Raw genomic sequence first — 8,231 nt, forward strand, 5'->3', positions numbered from 1 at the left:
AACAAACAAGTAAACACATTAATAAAAGAGCATTAAGAGAAGATATGTTCTCTCCACAAGTAACATGTAATGATCTGGAAGAAACACTGCACAGAAATAAAGAATCATAATTTCCCTAGAAATACAGCACAAGGTTAAAAAAAAAAAAAAAGAAAATCTCAACACAACAATTTGAGCAAACACAAGAGAACTCACTAGAACATATAAATGCAGAAAATTAAAAAAATAAATCAGAAGAACTCAAAGATCACCTCTATAAAAAAAAATCCCAATGCACCTAGCAAAATGAAAATGGAAAGAACATCCAAATATGATTTCCTATATGTTATACTATGCAAATATCAACCATGACGGAAGAGATGTGAGAAGACAAAGATGGCACACACTCTTTTGTGGTCATGGAAGATTGGCTCTTTTTGTTGTTTTTTCTTTAAGTTTTATTAATATCTTTTGTTTTAACGTCAGCCATTTTGCAATAGTCCTCTCCCCATCCTCCAATCACAGTGAGACTCCCCATGTAACAAAGTTAAGCAAAACCAATAGAGGTACATCTTCCATGCCATTTTATGCAACAGTCATATGCAAAGTACTCTAATTCAAGGAAAGAAGAGAAAAGCATTATGGCTTGTTCAATTTTGCTTTATAAAAATGAGCTGTTTAAGATTCTTATTGGGGGGGGGTGTGATTTATATATTTGTAGGATAATCATTTTAAAACCTGAATTTAAAAATCTTAATTTGATTGAAAACATACAAATTCTCTCAGGATTTGTAATCATTTAGCCACTGCTCTGCTTAGCTGCCAATCTCTTATCTCTCTCCTCAGCAATTATAAGATGGATACCCTTTCCTCTGGGAAGAGAGATCCAAGGCTTATTACCTTTGCCAATAACAAAAATGTTTGAAAGCCTAGTGGCAAAACTATTGCCATTGGCATCTTTTACATGAACAATATCAAAAAAGCCAGGATGTTTCTCCCTATTTGTAATCACACCAATTCGACCCAAGTTGGCTCCACTGGTCACCATACATAGGTTTCCAGTATCAAACTTGATGAAATCAGTGATTTTGCCAGCTTCTAAATCAATCTGAACTGTATCATTCACTTTGATGAGGGGATCTGGATAATGGATAGTACGGGCATCATAGGTCACCAGATGGGGAATACCCTTTGTACCGACAAAGATTTTTCTCACTTTGTATAACTTATATTTAGCCTCCTCATCTGTGATACGATGAACAGCAAAGCATCCCTTTGTGTCATGTACCAAATGGAAATGTTCCCCTGTCTTCTCAAAGCTAATGACATCCATAAAACCAGCAGGATATGTGATATCAGTGCGGACCTTGCCATCAATCTTGATGAATCACTGCATGTAGATCTTCTTTACTTCATCTCCAGTAAGGGCATACTTGAGCCTGTTTCTCAGGAAGATGATGAGGGGGAGACATTCTCTCAACTTTTGGGGACCTGTAGATGGTCTTGGAGCAAATATTCCTGTTAACTTATCCATCATCCAGTGCTTTGGGACTGCTACACATTTCAGAAGTTTCTTGGGACCACGAGCCATGGCTACACTAAATCTGGGATAAAGCATGAAGTTTACTCGACTGCAGGTAGGGTCGGGGACTACTTAATGGCTGTGTTTGGCCACGTCACTTTAACCCTCTGGACCTCGGCATCTTTTCCAGAAGCATGACTGGGCCTGTCCCAGGGCTGCGCAGGAAGAGAAGATTGACTCTTTCAATGATTCTTTTCAATTGTACTTCTTTTCTATTTAAAAGTATTTTTAAAGGGGTTTGTTCTTAGAGAGGGTGAGGGAAGGGATCTTGGGATAACTTATGTTTTTAGAGTCAGAAGGAATAAAAAAATATTGTTTTAACCAGTTTTCTTTATCTTTTGTTTATCCTTTCTATTTCTAGTTCAAATAGGAATTTCAAATTTCTAAGGAATTTTGTACTTTGGGGGAACACTTTTGTAAGGTGGAAATACCAAGAGTAATAAAAAATATCATAAGTGGCTACAGCAACATGAAATAGCAATCAAGTACATTTGCAGGAAATTATGTACTAATGAAGTTCCAGGAATAGTTATGGGATACATAAAAATAAGGAAAAGGGAGAACATTCCTTCTCATTCTTTCTGCCAATGTCATTTACTGGCTAAGCTGTCAGCCAGCACCAGGCTAGTTAGTGAATGATTTAATTGTTTAGAATTTTATCACTACTTGGCTTCACACTTACTAATGCTTCAACTAGTTAATATTAAGGAATTCAGTAACTCTAGAAGAAGCTATGGCAACTCCCCCTTCCTCCACTAATTCAGATAAGAATATTAATCCAGACTGCAATCTTAAAAGTCAAACTATTGCCCAGACATTTCTAGACACTCTAAAATTCTTATACTGCAGCTTAATGTCTTTCTGTCTCCTTCACTATATTGTATGCAAATGAATAAATCTTTTATCTTTCATTCTCAAAGAAGACCATGATATCAGGGAGGTAATGCCATGACAAGAATATGAATTGGATTTGCCTGAGGAGGTTGCTGTGCTAAGTCACCAGCCTCACTTTCTCCTCCAGAGCCATCTGAGTCCAGTGGCCAGATGTGAAACAGGAGGGTTGGAAACGGCCCTGGAAATGAGGCTAAATGACTTCTGCAAGGTCTGTATGTGACTAAGGTAGTGGATAACTCAGGAGAATAGAAAAGGCTCTAAATGGAGCCAAGTAAAATCTAAGTGGGCTTATCATGTAACCAAGGGAGTATGGTTTTATTAATACTTATATGAACAAGTAGAATCTGCCAACATGCATACATATAAACATACATGCATACATGTACTTACATAAACACACACACATATATATATATATGAATTGCAAATAACTTTTCTCACTAATATAGATCTTAATTATTTGAGAAATATTATGATATTTGGGTAGCCTGAGCCAATATGATAAAAATCAAAACATTAAATTAGTTCCAATAAAACTATCATTCTTTATAAAACTAGCAGAAAATTGCAAAATTTAATCCCAGAAACAAATAGTTATTCTTTGGAATAACAAATGAAAATGTTTTCAGTAAACAGAAAGTTTGGTGGCACATCTTCTCCCATCAGGAGGCAAGCAGTGAAATCCTTAAAAGACTATTCAGATATAGGAGACTGCCAATTCTCACTGCTTTCAGTGAAATGAGCTACCTATTTGCAGAATTGTGTCTATAGCTCCCCACATAACCACACCTACTTCTTCATCAATTGCTTGTCACTGCAGGACTTTGAGAGAGGTAAAATGGTGAAATGGTATGGGTGATGTCTTTTGATTAAGTGGAACAGGGTTACATGAATTCATTGGCTTCACTATCTCTTCCAGAGTCATCCCAGTCCAAGTGGCAGGATAAAGTATAACTGGTGATGACTCATGATTCAGTGAATTATCCTGGAATCTTTGATGCTTAACCAAGCTCTGAGGGCTCCACAGTGTCTCTTCAGCTGCCTTAATAGCTATTGGAACTAATTATTCTCGTTTGCCCATTTCAACAGGAAAGTCTTCATATGCTTTGTTTTGATATCCCCTTAATTCATGGATAGTTTTTTGATCTATTACTTGCCCTCAAACAGATTTAACCATTCTGCTGCAACGGTTTACCCAGGTATGGCTACTGTGTATATTACAGCTCATTTGAGCTAAGGTGCGATTTAGGTGTCTGAAGTGGACACCAAATGTGTAAAGCAACCTTCAAAGCGGATTGGCTTCCCTCATATCAGAGGTCCTAGTCTTTCTTGAATACATTCTAAACCAAAAAAGGTAAATAATAATACCTAAAGGACCAATCTCATTAGAGCACTTGTGAGATTCAAAAGAGATCATGTGAACAAAGTCTGTTATAAACTATGAGTCTAAAGCATTAAAGAAATTCAAATTGAAGATGGTACTGTTTTATATTTCTCAACTTTAAAAAATGTATTTGTGGCAGAAAAATATCAAGGATGATGTTGTTACTACAGTTACTTTAAAGGAATTTCTCTTTCTATCAGTTACTACTATATGTTTTGTTGGTAATGTATAGAAATGTTGAGGTTTGTACAGGTTTATTTTAATGCTCACAACTTAGCTAAAGTTGTTAATTATTTCAAGAATTTTTTTAGTTAATTTTCTAGGATTTTCTGAATTTATTATTATATCAAACAAACATATGCTAATGGATTTAATTAATCCACCTAAAGGTGTTTTATCTATTCATAGATAATAAAATCCAGTATCAAGTGACTAAGAAACAAAAGGTTCTGCATAAGGGGTGGCTAGGTGGCACAGTGGACAGAGCACCGGCCCTAGAGTCAGGAGTACCTGAGTTCAAATTCAGCCTCAGACACTTAATAATTAACTAGCTGTGTGGCCTTGGGCAAGCCACTTAACCCCATTGCCTTGCAAAAACTAAAAAAAAAAAAAAACCCAACTAAACAAAACAAAACAAAACAAAACAAAAAGGCACTCCCTGGGTGAAATCCACATGAATTCAAAAAATATTATATTAACAAAAATAAGATGTACTTTCAATGAACCAGGGGAATTTCAAAGGTTCCTTTTGGAATGGCCAGAGCTGAACAGAAGCTTTGATTTTCAGATACAGGCCTCGGATCAAGCATGGAGATTGGAGGAGAGGGGGGAAATATGAGGGACTTAATGAGGATGAACTGCATGTATTGCTGCATAGAAAAATGACACTGATAATACTCATACGTACCTTCTCAGTTAATAGAGCAGGTAGAGAGAGCTTTTATAGTTGAAGCACAGGAGAAAGCTGAATTCGAAGATAAAATATGGTGTAAAAATGGAGTCAATAGAGAAAAAGGGAAATGGAATGGGAGAAAGAAAAAGGAGAGGGGGAATAGTCCAAGGATTTCACATAAGATTTTTTTTTTATTACAATGAACTATTGCAATGATATGGAAGGGGAGAGGCAAGGGGGAATGAGGGAATCTTTGCTCTCATCAGAGGTGGCTAGGAGAGGAAACAGCAAATATACTCAATGGGGTATAGACATCTGGAGTAAGAAGGGGGGCAGGGGGAAGGGGTGGGGATGTGAATAAAGGAGGAAAGGATGGACCATGGGGGAAGAGTGGTCAGATATAACATATTTTCTTTTTTACTTCTTGCAAGGGGCTGGGATTGGATGGCCTGTCCGGGACCATGGGGCCAGGTGTATTCTGGGCCTAAGGGGTGGTATAGGGGCTCAGGGCTTCTTGGCCCCAGGACCAGGGATCTGTCTGCTGAGCCAGTCAACAACCCTACAGCAGAGTCAGATTGAAAGGATAGAGAAAATAGAGTACATGGTAGTGGAGAAATAAGAAAGGAGGGAGTTGCGATCAGCAATGGCAAAGGTGAAAAATATGGAAGTAACTTTTGTGATGGACTTATCATAAAGAATGAGATCCACCCATGACAGAGTTGTTGGTGTTGGAACAAAGACTCAAGCACGTTTTTTGTTATTATTATTTGGGGGAGGGTTCAGGGCAAGTGGGGCTGGATGGCCTGCCTGGGGCCATATAGCAGGGTGATCTTTGGATGTCTGGGGCCGGATTTGGACCCAGGTGCTCCTGGCTCAAGGGCCAAAGCTCTGTCTGCCACCCAGCCACCCCTACTATTATTATTACTATTTTATTTTATTTTGGGTCTTTTTTTTTTTCTTCTTTTTGGTCTTTGCAGGGCAGTGGGGATCAGAGAGCTTTCATGTCACACGGCTGGGTGATTGTTGGGTTTACGAGGCTGAATATGGGCTTAGGTGCTCATGGCTCCAGGGGCTGGTGCTTCCTCCATTGCACCACCTGGCCATACATACAATTATTACTATTATTTTTTTATTTTAATTTTTTTCTCTCCCCTTTACTTTTTTCACCCAAGCAAGTCTATCTATATTCATGGGGAGGAGGGGTATTTTGTTTACTTGTAAACAAGAATATTTTATTAATGTAAAAAAACCAAAATAATAAAAACAATAAATACTTATCCTTTATTTAATTCTCACAAAAAAAGAAAAAGAAAAAATAGTAACAAAATTCATCTGGAGCAATAAAAGGTCAAGAATAGCAAGGGAATCAATGAAAACAATGTAAAGGAAGGTGGCCAAGCTCTACCAGTTCTAAAACTGTACTATACACTGTTGGTGAAGCTGTGAACTCATCCAACCCTTCTGGAGAGCTATTTGGAACTATGCCCAAAGGGCAACAAAAATATGCATGCACTTTGATCCAGCAATACCACTACTGGGTCTATATCCTGAAGAGATGATGAAAAAGGGTAAAGACATCACTTGTACAAAAATATTTATAGCAGCCCTGTTTGTGGTGGCAAAGAATTGTAAATCAAGTAAATGTCCTTCAATTGGGGAAATGGCTCAGCAAACTATGGTATATGTATGTCATGGAACACTGTTGTTCTATTAGAAACCAGGAGGGATGGGAATTCAGGGAAGCCTGGAAGGATTTACATGAACTAATGCTGAGTGAGATGAGCAGAACCAGAAAAACATGGTATACCCTAACAGCAACATGGGAGTGATGATCAAAATTGAAGGACTCGCTCATTCCATCAGTGCAACAATAGGGAACAATTTTCGGCTGTCTGCAAAGGAGAGTGCCATCTATATTGAGATAAGGAGATGTGGAGTTTGAACAAAGTTCAAGGATTATTCCCTTTAATTTAGGGAAAAAAACGGATATCTTATTGTCTGATCTTGTTACCTCTTAGACTTCTTGTCTCTTCTTTAAGGATATGATTTCTCTCTCATCACACCCAATTTGGATCAAGGTACAACATGGAAACAAAGTAAAGCCTGTCAGATTGCTTTCCTTGGGGGGGGGAAGTAAGATTGGAGCGAAAATCATAAACTCAAATAATATCTTTAATAAAAATAAATTTAAAAAACTATACTATAAAATGGCATTCATTAAAATGACCTTGTACTGGATAAGAGTAATGGATAAGTGGATTAGAATAGGTTCAAAAGAAACTACAGTCAATGAAGACAGCAATCTATTATTTAACAAACCCAAAGACATCAGAATCCAGGGTAAGAACTCACTATTTGACAAAAATTGTTGGGAAAAACAAGAAAATAGTATGGCAAAAACCAGTCATAGACTGATATCTCACACCCTATACCAAAATAAGGTCAAAATGAGTACAGGATTTAGACATAAAGGGTGTCACCAGAGATCCATTAATAGACTAAGAAAAACTCTATCAGATCTATGGAAAGGGAATAAATTTAGGTCCAAGCAAGAATTAGAGTAGATTATGAACTGCAAAATGAATGATTTTGACTATATTAAATTAAAAAGATTTTTCACTAATATAATCAATACTTCCAAAATTAGAAGGAAAGCAGAAAGCTGGGAAGCAATCTTTATAATTAGGAGTTTTAGTAAATATCTCATTTCTAAACTATATAGAGAATTGCATCAAATTTATAGGGTTACAAGTCATTCCCCAATGGATAAATGGTCAAAGGGTATGAAGAGACAGTTTTGAAATGAATAAATTAATGCTATATATAATATGAAAAATGATCCAAATCATTATTGATTAGAGAAATGCAAATTAAAACAACTATGAGGTATCAAAACACATCTATCAGATTAGCTAAGATGAAAAAAAGGGAAAATGATCAATGTTGGAGAAGTTGTAGGAGGATTGGGGACATTGATGTATTGCTGGTGGAGTTGTGAATAGATCCAACCACTCTGGAGAACAATATGGAACTATGCCCAAAGAGCAATAAAAATGTTCATTTCCTTTGTTCCAACAATTACAATTCTAGGTGTATATCCAGAAGATAATGTAAAAAATGAGAAACGTCCCACATGTTCCAAAATATTCATAGAAGTTCTTTTTGTAGTAGCAAAGAATAGGAAATTGAGGGGATGCTTATCAACTGAGGGATGGCTAAACAAGTTATGGTACATGAATACAGTGGAATATTACTACTGTTCTATAAGAAACCATAAATGTTTGAATCCTAGAGAAAAATGGAATGAGTTACAGGATCTAATGTTGAGCTAAGGGAGCAGAACCCAGAGAACAATGTACATTTTAACAACATTGTGAGATGATCAACCTGGGTGGAAGCAGCTTATCTCAGCAGTTCAGAGAGCTAGGACAATGGTATTAGACTGGGTATGGACAGTGCTATCCCCATCCAGAAGATAAAAAACAAAGCCCAACAACAAA

General features: G+C 36.9%; 1 pseudogene; it reads right to left on the reverse strand.

The window, feature by feature from the left end:
* Nucleotides 1–778: 778 nt before the first annotated feature.
* On the reverse strand, nucleotides 779–1,570 carry LOC141502160 (small ribosomal subunit protein eS4-like; annotated as a pseudogene).
* Between the last annotated feature and the right edge of the window lie 6,661 nt (nucleotides 1,571–8,231).

Source organism: Macrotis lagotis, chromosome X (genome assembly GCF_037893015.1).
Source record: "Macrotis lagotis isolate mMagLag1 chromosome X, bilby.v1.9.chrom.fasta, whole genome shotgun sequence".
Classification (NCBI taxonomy): Eukaryota; Metazoa; Chordata; class Mammalia; order Peramelemorphia; family Peramelidae; genus Macrotis; species Macrotis lagotis.